At 39.2% G+C, this 19491-nt stretch overlaps 1 protein-coding gene across 12 annotated transcripts in view; it reads right to left on the reverse strand.

Annotated features, from left to right (window-relative positions):
- LOC109415966 (high affinity cGMP-specific 3',5'-cyclic phosphodiesterase 9A) overlaps nt 1–19491 on the reverse strand; it is a 680025-nt gene that overhangs the window by 247254 nt on the left and 413280 nt on the right. For all 12 annotated transcript variants that reach the window (XM_062856633.1, XM_062856639.1, XM_062856630.1 and 9 more), the window contains one exon: nt 2881–2918. The gene's annotated coding sequence lies outside the window, so the exon portion shown is untranslated. The remainder of the gene's footprint in view (nt 1–2880; nt 2919–19491) is intronic.

Genomic DNA, 19491 nt, shown 5'->3' on the forward strand with positions numbered 1-19491 from the left:
AACTATGCGTCGCGACCCACTTGTGGATCGTAGGCAGCATTTTTGGCTGGTTGCGAGCTGGACAATAAGTATTAACATACACGTAAATTAATACTATGATCTTCAATTTCACAGAATTGATCAGAAAACAATTTGTCATATGGTAACATCATGTTTTTTTTTAATTAAAGAACTTATTGAACTAATTGTGTCAATTAGCGTGAAGCTACTAACAAGCTCTGCTGAGTGTGGAATAATGTTTAGGTAATAAAAGTGTGAATATCTCTGTGAATTTATTGTCTTCTGGAATCGTGAGGTAAATGCTTAAATTTTAGGTATTTTTTTTTAATTTTTCAATCACAATCACCAGACGTTTGAAAATTGAAAATAATTCATTACTGATTAAATGTCAATGGTTGAGCTTCAATTTTCCAAGTTTTTACAACTTGGTTGAAAACATTATAAGTCAACGGTTAGAGATAAAGTTTTTTTTTATTCATGAGTATTTTAACTTAATACTTCATTTACCCTCATATTAAGTTATTTTAGAGGTACCAAAATAAATTTTTCTAAATTAAAAAACCCTATTCTAAGACCAGGGGTACTCAACTGTTGCACCACATGACCCACTTTTAATGGTAAAAGATTTATGTGAACCACCTCTCCTGTAACACTGGAATTTGTATGTAATGCTACATATTCTTTGGGTCTCCAGTTAGCCTAGTGATAAGATAAGGCTATGGATCGCCAATCCGGAGACGGCAGGTTCGATTCCCGTTCCGGTTGAGAAAATTTTCTCGACTCCCTGGGCATTGTGTATCATTGTACTTATTTTACAATATTCAAATTCAAGCAATGGCAGGTGAAGAAAGCCCTTCAATTAATAACTATGGAAATGCTCAAAGAACACTAAGCTGAAGCGAGGCAGGCCAAGTCCCAGTGGGGGTTATCAAGAAGAAGAAGAAGAAGAAGAAGAAGAAGAAGAAGAAGAAAAAGAAGAAAAAGAAGAAGAAGAAGAGGGTACTAGCAACGTTTTAAACTTATCGTAATTCAAATTTGAGATGAAACGGAAAAACTGCAATCTTGTTTGGGGTAAATGTTTCAAGTCTTCTCTGTCATTATTGCTATAAGTCTTACAACTTAAAAAGCCAGGCACATAGAATAGCTTTACAATTTCCAGAGTTATGTGAGCAGGTGCATACATCTTTAACATTTAAAAGTGGGTCATGTGGTGCAAAAATTTGAGGACCTCTGGTTTTGTAATTGTTGCTCTAGGATAAAATTATCATATATCTAATACAAGCAAGCGCGTAACTACAGTGCATTTGGCCCCTCAGCTCCAACGTCTTGCGTGCTTATTAAGCTTCTTCTTCTTTTATGGCTCTACGTCCCCACTGAGACTTATCCTGCCTCGCTTCAACTTAGTGTTCTTTGAGCCCTTTCTCAGTTATTAATTGAAGGGCTATCTTTGTCTGCCATTGCTTGAATTTGTATATTGTGAGGCAAGTACAATGATACACTATGCACAGAGAAGTCGAGAAAAGTTCCCGACCGGAACGGGAATCGAGCCCGCCGTCTCCAGAGTGGCGATCCAAAGTCTTACTCACAAGGCTAACTGGAAACCCATAGAATAGCATTACAAATTTCAGAGTTACAGGAGCAGGTGGGTCACATAAATCTTTTACCATTAAAAGTGGTTTAAAAAAATTATTTAAAAATTTATTAATTTTTAAGTTTTATACGAAAGAGCGCCTTTTCCTTGCCACTATGATTTCTTTCAGATTTGTAGACCTTCATTTTGATACCTAAAATTAATTTCTAAGAGACTTTTTTGAAATCACCTTTGACAGCTGGAGCTTCACAGCTCCGCCCAGAACAAAATTCGACGAGGGGTGATTCATTAAATCGCTCCCATACAAACTTCAAATCGATTTTTAATAGGTTCCCGGGCATCAGAATTCATGAAAATTTGGATTTTGGCCTAATTTGGCGTGCGAATTCAGAATATAAAATTATCTCAACATACTTTAAGAAGTCGTTGTTCTAGGATAAAATTAAAATTATCATATAATACAGATATCTGAAGACCGATTCCAGAGGCACGATATCCTCCACCTAATACAAGTTGAGAGCATTTCCAAGTGAAATTCCAACTTAGTCAAGCCACTCTAATTTGCTGTGCTGATACATTATATTTACACTTTTAAACGATTTCAGTGCATTTTTTTCCACAACCATACGAATAAACTTCCCAACATAATATAAAATCGCTTTATTTGACCGGCGAAAATATTTCCCGCTCAACCAACTTTCAACAGAATTCCGAAATCGCACAAACCACACACACACATTCAACTCGGCTCCATGCTTCCGTAGAAATCCATTAATTTCCCGCAACTATCTCGATCGCAGAATTCATCCATCCAAACCGGCTGCACACACACAGTAGCAGAACAATGGCACCCCACCACGGAACATACACATTTCAAAAATCTGAGAATTTCAACAACGGCAATTAGAGAGGGCGGAAGCCCTCCACCCGACAGCAGGCAGCTATCGTTTCCAACGATCGCCACGCCACCATTATACCAACATTTTATTGCGCGAATGCAAAACACCAGGAATGCACTCAACTTTCATAAACCCGGTCCCCGGTGTGCAGCATTTCCCCCTGGGTTTTTGTTTGCAGTTTATTAATACACGCAAACGCAACGGAAGCGCCACCAAGCCACCACCACCAAGGTGGTGGTCATACCGAGAAACATCAACGGGGAACTTCAAAGAGTGCGCTGGTTTTTGTGCTACTGGGGCGGGAACCCACATGGTTTCATTTTACTCGAAGGAGAAAACTTTAAATTAGTTTGCTTGTGTCGCTTATTGGGAAACTATGCAGAAGCTTACCTTTAATGACGAACGGGAAGATTTAATGATGATAGTATCTGAAAAGAAATGGGAGATAATGAGAATCCTTAGTTAGTTTGTAATGGAATGTTTGTTCATGCAAAATAGAAAGAGCAGCATTTTTGCTTGTCCCCCAGAACACCAAATTCTTTTTTAACTCGACTTTTTTTACGCGGCTTTATTTTACAAGTTTTCTACGAGATTTTCTCAAAATTACGCGATGAAGTTTTGGAACGAATTTCGAGGCGCAAATTTCTACCAGAATTTTTTTGTATTGTTCTTAAAATTCAACCGAAATTTGAGGACAATCCGTTAAAAACAAGTGAGGAGGATGCAGAAAGAATCCTGCTCAGGATTATGGAAGAATCCTGCTAATGAACCTGCTCAGGATTCTAAAAGAATCCTCCACAGGATTCTGAGAAAACCCTTCTCAGGTTTCTAAGATACTCTTGCTTAGGATCTTGTTGGGAAAATGCTGCTCAAGATTCTGAGAAAATCCTGCTCAGGATGCTGTGAAAATCCTCACGAAGATTCTGGGAGAATCCTGTTCAGGATTCTGGGGTAAACTTGTTCAGGATTCTAGGAGAATTCTGCTCAGCATTCTGGGAGGATCATGCTTAGGATTCTGGAAGAATCCAGCTCAGGATTCTGGGTAAATCCTCCTCGGAATTCTGGGAAAATCCTCCCGAAGATTCTAGAAGAATCGTCTTCATGATTCTGAGAGAATCCTGATCAGGATTGTGGAAGAATCCTACTCTGGATTGTGGGAGAATCCTCCTCAAGATACTAGGGGAATCGTATACTAGATTCTGGGAAAATCCTCCCGAAGATTCTACGAGAGTCCTGCTCAGGATTCTAAGAGAATCTTGCTCGGAATTCTGTGAGAATCCTGCTCAGGATTCTGGGAGAATCCTGCTCAGGATTGTGGAAGGAAACTGCTCAGGATGCTAAGAGAATCCTGCTCAAGATTCTGAGAGACTCCTGCTCATGGGTCTGAGTGAGTCGTCTTCAAGATTGTAGGAGAATTATCCTCAGAAGAATCCCGCTCAGGATTCTGGGAGAATCCTGCTCAGGATTGTTGTAGTAACCTGCTCAGATTCTGAGAAAGATCCCCCATATAATTCTTGAAAAATCCTTCTCAGGATTCTGAGAGAATTCTGCTCAGGATTCCGGGAGAATCCTGCTCAAGATTCTGGGAGAGTCTTCTTCAAGATTGTAGCAGAATAATCCTCAGGATTGTAGGCGATTCCTCCTCAGGGTTCCGGGAGAATCCTCCTCAGAATTCTGCGATAATTCTCTTCAGGATCCTGGCAGAATCCTCCTCAGCATTGTAGAGAAATCCTCTTCATGATTCCGGAAGAATCCTGCTCAGTTTCTGAGGAGAATCCTCCAGAGGGTTCTAATAGAATCCTCCACAGGATTCAGGGAGGACCCTCCTAAGGGTTCTGGGAGAACCATCTTCAAGATTGTGGGAGAGTCCTTTTAAGGATTGTGGGAGTTTCCTTCTCAAAATTGCGAAAGAATCCTGCTGCTGTGCGAAAGAATCCTGCTGCTGTGTGAGAATCCTGCTCAGGATTCTGGGAGAACCCTGCTCAGGATTCTGGGAGAATCCTGCTCAGGATTCTGGGAGAATCCTGCTCAGGATTCTGGGAGAATCCTGCTCAGGATTCTGGGAGAATCCTGCTCAGGATTCTGGGAGAATCCTGCTCAGGATTCTGGGAGAATCCTGCTCAGGATTCTGGGAGAATCCTGCTCAGGATTCTGGGAGAATCCTGCTCAGGATTCTGGGAGAATCCTGCTCAGGATTCTGGGAGAATCCTGCTCAGGATTCCGGGAAAATCCTGCTCAGGATTCCGGGAGAATCCTGCTCAGGATTCTGGAAGAATATTGCCTAGGATTCTGGAAGAATTCTGCTCAGGATTCTGGAAGAATTCTGCTCAGGATTCTGGAAGAATTCTGCTCAGGATTCTGGAAGAATTCTGTTCAGGATTCTGGAAGAATTCTGCTCAGGATTCTGGAAGAATTCTGTTCAGGATTCTGGAAGAATTCTGCTCAGGATTCTGGAAGAATTCTGCTCAGGATTCTGGAAGAATTCTGCTCAGGATTCTGGAAGAATCCTGTTCAGGTTACTGGAAGAATCCTGCTCAGGATACTGGAAGAATCCTGCTTCTGATTCTCTCAGAAACCTGAGCAGTATCCTGAGAGAATCCTGCTCAGGATTCTGAGAGAACCCTGCACAGGATTCTGAGAGAATTTTGCTCAGGATTCTGGGAGAATCCTGCTCAGGATTCTGGGAGAAACCTGCTCTTGATTATAGGAGAATCCAGACCAGGATTCTGGCAGGTCCTGCTTAGGATGCTGGGAGGATACTTTTCAGGATTCTAAGAAAATCCTGCTCAGGGTTCTGGGAGAATCGTTTTCAATTTGGTTTGGGGAAATGAAAATGAAGAATTCAAATAAAACAAGCTTATGATTTGAAATCTACTGATGTAGATGCAGTAATTTTGGCTACAGCACATTATTTCCTAACAAGTCCCTTTTGCCCCTCTTTATGTCTGGATTTCCCACTTCAACCCTCCTTAGTTAAAAGCTTTGCTTCTGTCTTGTTCCCGTCTTTGAATGCGAGCCATTCCATCCTCCTAACCACTCCCGCGTTTGTCGGTTTTCCCATCCCCGGCTTCATTTAGGTAGTGGAGTGGAAATTGTGCGGTGTGTTAGATTAGCCGCGAATCAGCCGCTTCCTCATCGTTGTTACATCATCCACCACGCAACGTCCCGTTCTTCCCACCCGCCCGCTGAGAGGCTGTCCTTACAAGCAGAAACGTAATAAGCCTCCCGGCTGTGGAAGTTTGACACGTTCCATCGGTCTCCATTTGCTTGTCTAAGCTCGCTTGCTCCCTGCTTGATACGAGGAGCAGTGAGACTACAATGCCTTGTGAGCCGACCGAACGTTGTGACGACAAACGAAGGAATGAGGGACGCGTTTGAAGGGAGTTTGAAATTTCCCACGGTTGCTTGTCGGTTGGATGGTTGGTCATGTCGTCACCGCACATCACATCTTATACCTACCTACCTAGGCTCGCATCGGTAGAATTCCTTGGGAAGTTCGATGTTTGCCTATCGCAATGGACTGGAAAGTAAACTGGAAGTGTTAGCGCTGATATAGATCCTAGCTTCGATAATGTCAGAGTTAAATTTAAAAAAATGGATGCTTACTTATTTCTGATTTTGTGTCGCTAAATGATTTTTTTCTCGCAAAAATAAATATGCATGTCTTCATGGCAACTTTGTTCCTATTACCTAACCAAGCGATGGGCCCTAGAGAAGTTCTGGACTTTCTCAAAGGCAGTTTCTCTTTCCACGATCTTAAGATTCTGTGAAAATTTCCCAGGAAATAGCATTCACTCCACTTTTGGCTAATTTGATTACTTATGCTGGAACGACGAGGCGCCATCGCATCGTCGTCTTGCTGTGAGACCCGGACGACGGCAGTGGTCCCCTTGGCTCAGCTCGTCCCAAAACATCAATCGGCTTTGTTCTTCAGTGTTATCTAATTTATGTATATGAGTGCAACCACGGGGCGACTAAGACCGACTAAGAGTCGGTGACGATGTGCTGTACGACCCGAGGAAATCTTTCATCTCATCATCTCCCGATGTTGAGTTTTATTGCTATTTACTGTGACTGAGAATTCACGGCCAGCTAGCTAGACGGTGGCGCACAGTGGGACAATTGGATGAAAAAGGTGGTCCCAATGATTTAGCTTATTGCGTTTTATCTACAAAGAAAATAAAATGAAAATCACTACCTGCCAAAATGTTAAAAACTTTTATGGGTCTCCAGTTAGTGGTCAAGGCTATGGATCGCCAATCCGGAGATAAAGTCAACACTCAGGGATGAATCGCACACAAAATCATACACACACCCACACCCACTTGACTTAATGCCCATGTTTAATGAGTCGTTAAATTGATTTAATCAGACGCATATCTTTTCAATTTATCTTACCTCTCTAGGTTACCCTCTGCTCTTGGTGGAAGATTTTGCAAATCTAGTCATGTGCAATGATGCGGGTAATCGTTACTGGAGGCAGGTTGACGAAACGTGTTTTGGCTAATTTGGGCGTGTGTTTTACACCAGCATTTGAAGTGATACCTGGAATTTCTATTTTTGTGGCGTGTAGATTTCACTAGATACGATAACGAGAGTTCAGCTTATAGATGCATTTTATGGCCATGTGAGTATTAAATTATATTCACATTCTTCGAATGAGTTTAATCACTTTTTTACCCTTTAATTCTGCTCTCTTATGCTTATCCTTTGCCATATACTGGATAGCGGACACTGAGCAAGATTACAAGTGGTAGTCGAAAAACGCGGATATCTCAAAGGATAAGCATAAGAGGGCGGAATTTAAAGGCACAAAATTGATTAATCTCAGCAAGAATCCCAGAAACTTGAGTAGGATTCTCCCAGAACCCTCTAGAAGGCTGTCCCAGAATCCTGTGAATCCACAATCCAGAAAACTTCCAAAATCCTGACAAAAATTGTCCAGAATCCTAAGCTGGAACCTCCCACAATCCTGAGCGGGATTCTTCCAGAGTTTTATCAGGATTCTCCCATAATCTTGAAGACGATTATCCCAGAATCTTAAGGAAGATTCTCCCAGAATCTCCCACGATCCTGAGGAGGATTCTCCCAAAATACTAAGGAGGATGACAATGATAAATATTGCCCTGTACTGACATTTTACCAGATTTGTTGGTTTGTCTGAAACATATTTAGGCGTGAATTGTTGCTTATTGACAAATTGAGAGACAAAATTTGTGAAAAAAATCGCGTTCTGGTGGGATTCGAACCCACGGCTTCGTATTCGCAAGACCAGCGTTTTAACCACCTAAGCCACATAACAGGTAATGATTCTGCGGAGTTTGGCTTTCTGGGCTGGATTCTCCCAGAATCCTGAGCAGGATCCTCACAGAATCATGAGGAGGATTCTCCCAAAATTCCCAAAATGTTGTCTTAAGAGATTGTAAAGTATTTTTTTTATCTTGAAATGATTTTCTCGAGGAACTTCTTGGAATTATTGAGCAAACCTTGGGAGGAAATTTACTGGATCAATCCGTTGATGCATGCATACACCTTTGAAGAAATTCTCAATCAAATTCGAAGATAATTCGTAGCTGTGTGCTAAGGCCAAGCTTTTGAAAAATATTTAATCATCGAGTGATCCCGTTGCTGTATTTTTTACAACACCTTGAAAAACTTTCGCTTTTCGTTTTCAGCATTAACGTAGTGCTGGCGGTGGTGGCCAACTGCGCGACTAACGAAAGGTTGAAGGAATATTAAAGACACTGGGAAATACAAAATCAGGATAGCTGGTCTGTGAAACATTTCTTTAAAAAAATCTACAGAATTTGTTTCTCAATTTTCTTTGGAGTATCGTTGGATTGATTGATTCCTCAAAAAAAAAAAATAGCTGGAGAAACAAAAAAATTGGAGAACTTTTAAACAAATCTTTTTCATAAAACACTAGAAATTATTCAGATATTTTTTTTTTGTAAAATTATCTTAACAAACAAAATCTTAATTTCCACAAAAAAAAACCAGATTAACCCACCTAGTGGTGATAGTGCCTTTCTTGTCGAATATGTACTCATGAACTTTTCGACGACATTAGCCAAAATGTTCCTGAATCCTGAAAACACTTTTATATAGAAAAGCAACAATTTTAACAAAGCCATCATTGATTTGGGAAACTTATTGATGATACATATTCCGATGTAATGTTCAACAGCAAAACAGAACTGAAAAATATAAGACATCTCAGTTGACTGCTTGACGACCTTAACCCTAGTCGTGTATTGAGGTCATTATGGCCCCATTCCATCCACTACGGCAGCGGGGTGAGCGTCAGCTAATGCGTGAAGAAGGTTAACTTTATTCACAATCACAGATCACGTTGTGATCTTCGCCAATGTTAATTTCAGCACACTTTAGGCTATATTCTATTATCATTGGTAACACGATTCATGTTAAATTTGACCTTCCTACGAGAAAAATGCAGAAAATTCAAATTTTCCATTCAAATTTCAACCACAATGAGAACGGTGAGAGCTCAACAAGCCGCACCCAAAATGTGAGCAATAATTTTAGAAGCATAAGAAGATTGAAGATTGAAATACTGTATAAGGTGTTGATGCGATTAATTTATATTTTTTTCTATTAAAAAGTTGATCCATCCTACTATACATTTACATCGCAGAAATCTGAAATAGTGGGTTGAAGAGATAGCTTTGGTCACGATTTTGTTCTCTTGAATATATGAAGACTTTGACCATTTCTTCACTTATAATTATACCCAACGTTTACATGCTATCAAACAAGCCACAATTTGATTTATCGCTTTGACATTTATTTAGTTCACTTTTATAATTCCGCTATTTGATGTGCAGCTTGCATGGGTTTTGTTAAATTTTACGTTTGAACACTTCCAGCGGGACACCTGGAACCGATTCCGGTTATCTCAAATATGGTCTTAGACTATGTTTTTGTCAATTGTTCATCGGGTTACTTAAAAAGCCGAAAATTTATGTGATCTGAGGTTATTTTCAAGCTAACCGTTCGTCAAATTTTTGAAAAAGCCGCGATTTTATGTATCGCATGCATGATTTTGGTTCGCTTCTTTTAGATCACTTCCGATGGAACACCCGCAATTGATTTCGAAATATTATTACAAGTTCTAGATGTGGCCTGAGACTATTTTCTTGTTGGCCGTTCATCAGATTATCAAACGCCGCTATGGTTTAGTTCCCTTCTATATTTTACCACTTCCTACGCGTTACTCGTCTTGTCACCAGTTCTGGAACACTACCGGTTCTCCCAAATATGGTCTGAAACGGTTGGTTAACCGTTTATCTTGTTACTGAATAAGTCATTGATATGTCGCATGTATTGGTTCTCTTTTATATTTAACCATTTCTGGCGGGACACCCGTAATCTACGGAACCGACACACTGATATGGCTTGCGTCTATTTTCTTGCAACTGTTCATCATGTTACCTAAAAAGCCGTGATTTGCGGTATCCTCCTCCTCTTCTTGGCGTAACGTCCTCACTGGGACAAAGCCTGCTTCTCAGCTTAGTGTTCTATGAGCACTTCCACAGTTATTAACTGAGAGCTTCCTCTGCCAATGACCATTTTGCATGTGTATATCGTGTGGTAGGCACGAAGATACTCTATGCCCAAGGAAGTCAAGGAAATTTCCTTTACGAAAAGATCCTGGACCGACCGGGAATCGAACCCGTCACCCTCAGCATGGTCATGCTGAATACCCGTGCGTTTACCGCCTCGGCTATATGGGCCCTTTGCGGTATCATGGGTATCATGGGTTTGGTGTCACTTCCGGCCCGGAACCGGTTGCGGAACACTACCGATAGTCGCTTAAATAGTCTGAGCCTATTTGCTTGCTAAAGTTTATTAGGGATAAGGAGAGTTCGACTGTTACGATCTATAGAGCTACTTCGGGAATTATCCCCTGAAGAAGACTCTAATACGAGTCGAAACGTTGGGAAAAATCTAAAACTACCGTTTTAATTCCCCAAGACTGCAGTGCCGAAGTAGCTCTAAAGTTTATTAGGTTATCAAAAAATGATGTGAGGTTTTTTGCACACATACACACATACACACACACACAGACATCACCTCAATTCGTCGAGCTGAGTTGATTGGTATATGTGACTTGACCCCCGGGCCTTCTATCAAAAAGTCGTTTTTGGAGTGAACATATAACCTTTCCAGTACACTCAGTGTACGAGAAAGACAAAAACAAAAAAATTTCAAGGAAATTTGAATAAATTCTCAAAGGATCCACTTCAAAGATTCATGAGGTTTTAAGTTCTTTTGTTCAAGGGTAAAATTTCACAAAATAAAATTAACCATTTAATACCCAGCCCCACCTTCAGACGGTGTATAGTTTGAGCATTTTTGTATTTTTTTTTTTTACTTTTGCGGGCAATCAAAGCCAAAATTTTCAAATTTTTGGCTGATATTTAGGACTGTTCTGTATATCTTAAAATAGTTGTTGGTGTGTTTTAAAGCGTATTTGCATTATTTAAAAATCATTGAAAGAATTATAATTTTATCACTTTTTAGATGTCATTGATATTTTGTATTGAATCACGAAACTACCATATTTATTTTTTCCCTCAATTATTCTATCACAGTAAAAGAGTGTAAAGGAGTTGAATACACTCCAAAACTATTTTCTTCAAAATTACAGATAAATAAAATTTTTCATGAAAAAAAATATTTCAACGATAATCATAATCTCTAAATGTTTTCGTCTTAAAGAAATCGGAATTGCAAATAGCTGCTAGGAAAAATATGATAGTGTAAGAATGTTAAATGGTCGGGGCCCGTGGTGCAGTGGTCCACACGTTCGCTTCATAAGCGAATGGTCATGGGTTCGAACCCAGCCCCGGCACTTGCAGATTTTCTCCAGTTGCTCTTCCCCCCGAGAGCAGCTGTCACTTGACCCTCTTCGGAGCATATAGCTCTAACGGACCCCTAATTTGGATATCGGCGAACCGCAACTCATAATGGACCCCCAATCGGACTGGAAAAGGAACAGCAGCCAAACATCCGCATCATCGTGCTCATCATTCTACCATGGACAGGGTAGAAGAATGAAAGAAGCACAAAAGGCAACCAGTTCATTACAGTAGACTAGCATAGAATACATTTAGGCGCTGTACAAAGTGAAAGTGCAGCGTCCAATTGGAATCGCTCACGTAGTATCCTAGTGGACAAAAGAGCTGTAAATTAGGTTAAGTGATTAAGAATAAAAAAAAGAATGTTAAATAAAAATATATAGAAAAATTTAAAACCAAAATTCACAAAATCGCGAGTGAAAAAGAATCACCTTTCAGACCATGTTCAAATTAGTTCTAGATGACGGAAAATGATACTTAGATTAAAATTTAAAAAAAATAGCTATTGAAGGATTAAAATAAAAATTCCAAGACTGAGTACGAGACATTTCAGAAAACAGGGCAATGTTCTAGAAAAAAAAATGAAAAAAGAAAACAATTCTTCTATGAAATTCCTAACGAAATTACTTTGAAGTCCCCTAATGAAACTTCATAATAAATTTTATATGGAATTCTTCTTCGAAGAAAGTATTGAAAAAATCCATTGATAAGGGCACACCGAATTCACAGATAAATGCATAGAGCATTCTTTGAAGAAACGCTAAAAATGATCTCAAAGAAAATTTCTATTCGAATCTATTTCCTCAAGAATAAACCCGGCCATCCTAAATGTCCTAGTGCATTTGTCCAAAAAGTGCCTGTTTTTTTTGTTATTATTTACGTGTATTTTAACTAAGGCAAATTCTGCTACTGAGCAGTGTAGAATGATGAATGAGAAGATTGTGTAAGCTGTGAAGAGTAATCAACGAAGAGTGTGAGACAGTGAAAATTGAGAAGTGAGCCATTTCTAATGTAGAGTTTAGAGTGATTAGTAAGCTGTTATCAGTCAGGGGTGAGTAGTGAAGCTTGAGAAAGAGAAGTGAGGAGTGAGATATGATCAGTGTGTAGTGAGAAGCGCGTTGGAAACAGAGACGAGGGAGAAGTAAAAATAAGAAGTAGGCAAAAAGCAGTGCAGAGTAAGGGGTAAAAAATAACAGTGAGTAATAAACAGTAAGAAGTATAGAGCAGTGAGATTTACAGTAATGAGCTGAATTTTTAAATGTTGAGAAGGTAAATTCTCCGTTTTTACAATGCGATGGTTCAAAAAGCGTGGGTTTTATGATTGCTTGCCTAATTTGATGCTATTTGAGCAAAACGTTGGGTAACTGTGTCGTGTTGTTTTTCTAAAATATCATCAAATTAGGCAAAGAATCATAATACTCACTGTTTTTGCACCATTTCATTGTAAAAACGATGAATTAAACTTTTCATCTTACAAACATTTAGCTCATTACTACAAATCAAGTTCTTAATCCAACGTGCCCCATTGCGCAGTGAAGAGTGAGAAGCGAGCAGTGCAGAGTGAGGGGAGATCAGTGAAGTGTGCCAAGTAAGTAGTGTGGAGTGGCAAGTGAGGAATTTGAAGTGAATAAGGCGCTGTAAGTGAGTAAAGTGAGGGGTGAGCAGTGATCAGTAAGGATTTGGAGCGGTGAGGAGTGAATATTGAGTATTGGACGGTGAAGAGCAGTGATCATCAAACTGCGGCCCGCGGGTCACATGCGGTTTTTATGTAGGGTTTTTGTGCGGCCAGCGATCTGATTTTGAAATGAATTAGAATGTGGCCCGCTAACCGAATCCATAATAAAAAAAAAACATTTTTTGGCCATACCATGACAATTCTCGTCCAGAATAGATTATTTAATTACATCAAAAAAATCAAGGAAATATTCCATAATTTTCTTTTCACAATATTGAAGAAATTCCTTGCACCGAACAACTTTTGAAATGGATTCAAAACATATTTTTGTGGGTTTTATTTAAGGGTATTCATAAAATTGAATGATGTATTCAATGGTTCTACATGAAGTCTATTCCAAAAATTCATCTAAAACATTTCCCCCACCAACACTTAAAATAACTTTTATAGAAATTAGTTTAGATGAAATTGGAGAGATTACTTTTTCCAAAACATTCTTAGTAAACTAATATGAAAATATTCAAGAAAAAATCTAAGAACTTCTTGAGAAACTCTTCAACAAATATCTTCTTAAAATAAAACCGGCAATTATTTTACTAAATATCCTTTGGACTCTTTATATTTTACCTTATACTGTTTGAAACAATGTTTTCTTTTTGAAATTCTGTCAGACATTTCTACAGGATTCTCTTCAAAATTTCCGTAAAATATATCCAATAAGATTTTCAGTCATTCTTCCACAAATACTGAAATGATTCAGAGATTCCTTTTCTCAAGATTTCTCAAGATTGATCAAAACCTATCAAAATTTCTCGAAAAGGCTATTTTTTTGTTAATTTTTAAATATAACTTCGATAAACTTTGCAGAAAGCTCCAAAGCTGTGGTGAGAGACTAGCTTCGAAAACATGCAAAAATGCAAGAAACTCCACCTGAAATGAAATCTCCTCATAATTCCAGGTTTCCTAGTAGTAGTAGACCTGTTTGAGTTTTTTTTATCTTTTTCAATATTCTTAAGCATTCAAACAAATGGATTTTGAGTTGAATCCAGCAAGTTAATAGCAAAACATTCTGGAATGACTTGCCTCCCGCAAGACAGATAGGCTGAGCGTTAATGGTGAAGAGTGTTGAGTGAGAAGTAAGTGGTGCGGAGTAAGGAGTGAGCAATGATGAGTGAAGAATGGGAAGTGAGACATGATGAGTAAATAGCAAAACTGAAAAGTGAGGATTGCGGAGAGAAAAGCGAGAAGTGAGCAGTTAAGAGTGAGAAGTGATGTATAAGGAGTTCATTACGTAGAGTTTGTAGTGAGAACAAAGAAGTAAGAATAAGAATAAAGGGGTGAGATTGTGTTGTGAGCAGTGGGTAGTGTAGAGCAACGAGCGAGAAGTGAGTTGTGAGGAATAAGCAATAAAAGAGTGAGTAATGAGTAAGCTGTAAGCAAGGTGCAGTGAGGAGAGAGCAGTAAGAACTGAGTAGTGAAAATAAAAGTGAGCAGCGTGGAATGAGAAGTGTAGAGTGAGAAGTGTGAAAAAAGGAATGCAGAGTGACCATCAGGGATGCCAGATGATTTTTTTTTGAAAAATCTATATCACTATTTTCAAAAATCTGTATTCCATGTAAAATTTTAATGATAAATCTGTATCTCATACAAAAATTAAATAGCCTCTCTCGCTCAGAAATCTGTATTTCATTTAAAACGAAATCTGTACGGATGCTCAAAAATCTGTATAATACAGATAAATCTGTATATATGGCATCCCTGGTGACCAGTGAAGAATAAAGGATGGGGAGTTAGTGAGAATTAAAGCAGAAGTGAGTATTAAAAAAGAAGAGTAAGTAGTGGGAATGAGTGGAAGTGAGAATAGAGCAGTTGGAAGCCACAAATGTGAAGGTAAGCAGTTACTCTGGTGGTGTCCGTGATTGACAACGTGTACGAACACGAGCACAAAAACAACTATGCAGTGTGTAGTGAGTTGAGAGTCATGGCTGTTTCTTTCAAAAATAGGGTCGGACATCGATTTTTTACATTAAGTCGTAAGTTCATAATAAAATGTATAATATTGTATGGATTTCCATGATGTGTCAAAAAACGGAAGCCACCATCGTTGATTATAAAATGAAGTCGGACATCGAATTCTCCGCGAATGTTGTGAATCTTTGAGCAAAACCTGGAATATATGGGACAATTATACTACAAGTGACCAATCTGAGAATGCTTTTGGCGGGATATTTCTCTACAGAGCTCTTCATTAAATCCTGGAAAAAGGACAGCTGTATTGGATTTTCTGAAAGAAATCTCTTAAAATTCTAAACGAACCTCGGAAGAGTAAGTCCAAAAGAAAACACTTTCAATTTTTCAATAAAAACCACTTGAAAACTAATTAAAAGTACAGTTTCTAAATACATAACCGTCGGCCAACCATCTCACGAGCCTAACCTCCACCAATTCCTACCAAGTTCCTCAGTTTACCAGCCCCTTACGCAAACTTGTTGAAATCGATACTTCTCCTCGGCTCCGACGACGACGACGACTGGAGGGCCAGCATCCTCCACATCGAAAGTAATTACCACACCGCTTCGCGGAAAACAGCCGCCAAATTTCGGCTTAAATCCCACCTAATTAATTAACGGGGCTCTTCACGGTTTCATTAAACTACGGTGGCAGCCACCACCACCACCAGGAGGACCATCATCGCTAGACGGATAAGCGCACGGATCGACGGAGTCTTCGGTTGCGTTGGACTGGCACACGTACCTGCCCCAATCCACAATCCAAACTGCCTGCCTACCTACATGACGGAGGTTTGCGAAAGCCAGTGATTAACGGTTTCGCTTCACGAGAATCCCCGCCTCACGCATAATTGGGTTTTGTTTTAGGAGAAAGGATTCGATTACTTTCACAGAGTCAGCTGATGTCAGCAGGGGGCAAGCTGGTCACTTGTATCGAATTCTTTAGACACAGATGTCATAAGGGATAATGGAAACAGATAAATACTAGAACACAAAAGATATTATATAATTCATTCGAGATAGAGAAATAAGAAATAATTACGCAGAAAGTTAAAGAAAGAAGATAGAAGAAGAAAACTAGAAGGAAGCAAACTGAAAAAAATAAGAAGCAAGAAAACAAAAGATGAAACAAAATAGAATGAAACAAAGGAAAAAATAAAAAAAGCAAAGAAAGAAAAAAAAATAAGATAAAAAACAGTTGTTAGAAGACAGAAGACCGATAGATTCTGGGTTTGCGATGATAGAAGATCTTCGAAATTGATATTTCTTGGAAAACTCGTTGACTGGATCACTTGGTAACGTGACCTTGTCATCGTCTCTATCAGCAGGTGTCTCTATCGTAGAATCCGAGGCAACCCAGCACCAGAATGTTGTCCACGCCAAACAAAGTTACTCGATCTGTAAAGCCGACCAGACTTTAGAAGAGTGAGAGTTGTGGAATGAGCGCTTCGGCTTCGACCTACCCATACTCGACAGCGCTCCGTCATCCCGTTGATCCCCCGTCAGGGCCAGCTGTCAAGGTGTTGAACCAATATTTACCGGGTCAACATTTCGCTGGAAATCTCCTGCTTCCAATCTTGTCGGTAGGTCGGTGTCGTCTTCGTTCGTGGTGGTGGTGGTGTTCGGTTTCACCATCAACAGCAGCCAGCAAATAGGTTGATTGGATAGCACATTTTAGAGATGGACGAGTGCGCGATGGTGAAAAGTGCTCCGAAGCACGTCCCGAATCCTTTGGGTGAGCACTGGCACTGGTAGTGGGGATTGGCGTGCAAATCCCGCAGCACCTGAGAAGAATATCTTAAACTCAAACGAAACCGATCCAACGAGGTATAGAGAGGTGGATGGGGGGGGGGGGGTGTTCTCAGAGGTCAAGACGAGGGGAAGTGGAGGATATTTTTCTTTCTCTCACTTTGCAAAGTTTCATCTGACGGAATGCTTGTAGCTATATATTTTATCGATTTGGTAAAAACAGCTTGAATGGATTTTGTGAAGCTCAACGTACAAATGTTCTACGGAGTGTGCGACAAACCGACAAGGATCACGACACAGGTGATATGGCATGGAGGTTGGAGAATAAATGTGTAACATCAAGAGGAATAGAACTTGAAATCGGATTGAAAAATATAATATTTTTGAAAATTCCTTTTATTTTTTTCCAAATTTTGTTATAATATTTGTAAATGTGATGGGATTAACCTTAATGTTTCCACCTTTTGTTCTTTATTGATTTGTTATTATCTTCTTTCTTGTGCCTTCTATCTTGCCTCTTATTATATTTCTAAGTTTTTTTTCTTTATTTCTAGAAACATTCCATTATTTTAGTTAGGTAATACTCCTACTAACGATCCATTCATTACGGGTTTGGTGGTCTAATGGCTACCGCTTCTGTTTCGTATGCAAAAGATCCTGGGTTCAAACCCTGGTCCGCCCTTTTCCTCCTACTTTTTATCTTCCTATACTTCCTATACTTTATCCCTACTTATTTTTCAGAGATACAACTATCGCTAGAACAGAAAACGATTTCCCTTCCTTCCAACTTTCACAGCACAGTGGCCATCTATCATATGACGACTACGAGCTATGCAATCAAGCGAACTATGCCGCATTATCTTCAGAGAAATAAGTACACTAATCTATGCCTGGCATCCACGCACCAATTTGTGAACCTTTTGCCAATCATATCCCACCAACACTCCGACATCCGCATGAATTTTTGCAGACGCAGAGGTACATACACTCCCGTTCAAAAGTTTGGGGTCACCCCCTCAAAAACATGTCATTTTTTTAGGCCCATATCTCTGCCAATTTGCGTCTGATTTCAAAACCCTAGGTCTCATTCAAAAGATAATAAGTCAAAGAAACTTTAAACATGATTTAAAAGAAACTTTTTCAAAAAATTTTGGATGTAAACTTAACTCAAAGTTGCCAAATTTTCTAAAAAATGAATATAAACTTACGGCAGTGTCGCTGGAAATTGGGTAGTCCAAATTTTAAGATGAGAGCGGTAATATAACCCATTTTCTATTGGCTTTCAACTGCTTTTTACAAAACTTAGCTAAGAAATCTGGAAAAAAAGTTATTAAGTAAATTAACTCTTCATGTCATCGACCAAAAGTTTGGGGTCACTCCTCAATATGATGTATCGGCCAAAAGTTTGGGATCACTATCGTAAAACATAGAAAAGTGATTTGTTGATATCTTTGTCATCTTTCATTCAATTTTAATTCTTCTTGGCTCATTTCAAAGATAGTTAACTAAATTTACGTTTGATGTCTTTAACTTAACGTATTCTACGATTTTTGTATATAAAAATGTTGTTAAAAAACTGCAAATCTTCTAACACTGCCGGTGGTGGTGTGAATTCCGGACGCTCCCCAGTGGCTATCATCGACACAGCTACAATAGATGAGCAGCATAGCGAGCAGAAACAAAACTGTAGTCACCGAACGAGGTCGAACTCACAGCCGTGTCATTGTTCGCCGTATGATTGTGTTCAGCACCCATCATCCACCGTATAGTGCAATAAGTGCCTTTTTCGGTTCAATAGAGTCCATCTCTAGATCCAGCCATTCGGTGAGCCATCATGCCAGCAGCAGCAATCTAATCTATAGATTATCGCCAGAATTATCTAACAGCGGTTTCACTTTATACAGGAATCGCTAGAAAATCCGTTGGCGCCGCTGAACAGCTTGAGGCTACTGGCGAAGCCAGACCTGAATCGGCACAAAGTTATGAACTTTCCTTAGAAGTTTGTACACATGCTTTGATCCGTAAGTTTGATCAATTTGATCTAATTGAACTATTTAGAACCTAACTAATGAATTGAAAACCTAAAATTAAAATCCTAATCTATCCTTAAATTGTATATACATGCCTTACTTCTAAATTAAAAACTGAATTCCATGCCTTTGTTAGGATAAATTTCGTTCACCCGAAACACTTGTTGCGAGTCGTGGTTTCTACGATAAGGCATAAAATACTGAATGTAAGTTCGACAATTTATGTTTATAATTCTAACAACTCAAATAATGAAATATTTAATAAATTACAGCTTTAAGCTGCCATTGTTCTGGACTGCTAACGGAAGTGTTTGAATTGCCCCGAAACCCACCGATTCGCAACAAATGTTATGTAAAGTTAACACATTTCACCACATTTCAAAAAATGAGGCAACTTCACGTTAAGTTTTAGTATGTAAATTTCAACAAATATGTGTGGTTCAATGTATATGCAGTAAGTATCATTCATTTTGTTTCAAATAAGCCTTATCTTTTGAATGAGACCTAGGGTTTTGAAATCGGACGCAAATTGGCGAAGATATGGGCCTAAAAAAAAGACATGTTTTTGAGGGGGTGACCCCAAACTTTTGAACGGGAGTTTATATTCGGTCTGCTGTGGATACAGATGATTGCAACCATCACTTCCTTCCCCTTCC

The sequence above is a fragment of the Aedes albopictus genome, chromosome 3 (assembly GCF_035046485.1).
Source record: "Aedes albopictus strain Foshan chromosome 3, AalbF5, whole genome shotgun sequence".
NCBI lineage: Eukaryota > Metazoa > Arthropoda > Insecta > Diptera > Culicidae > Aedes > Aedes albopictus.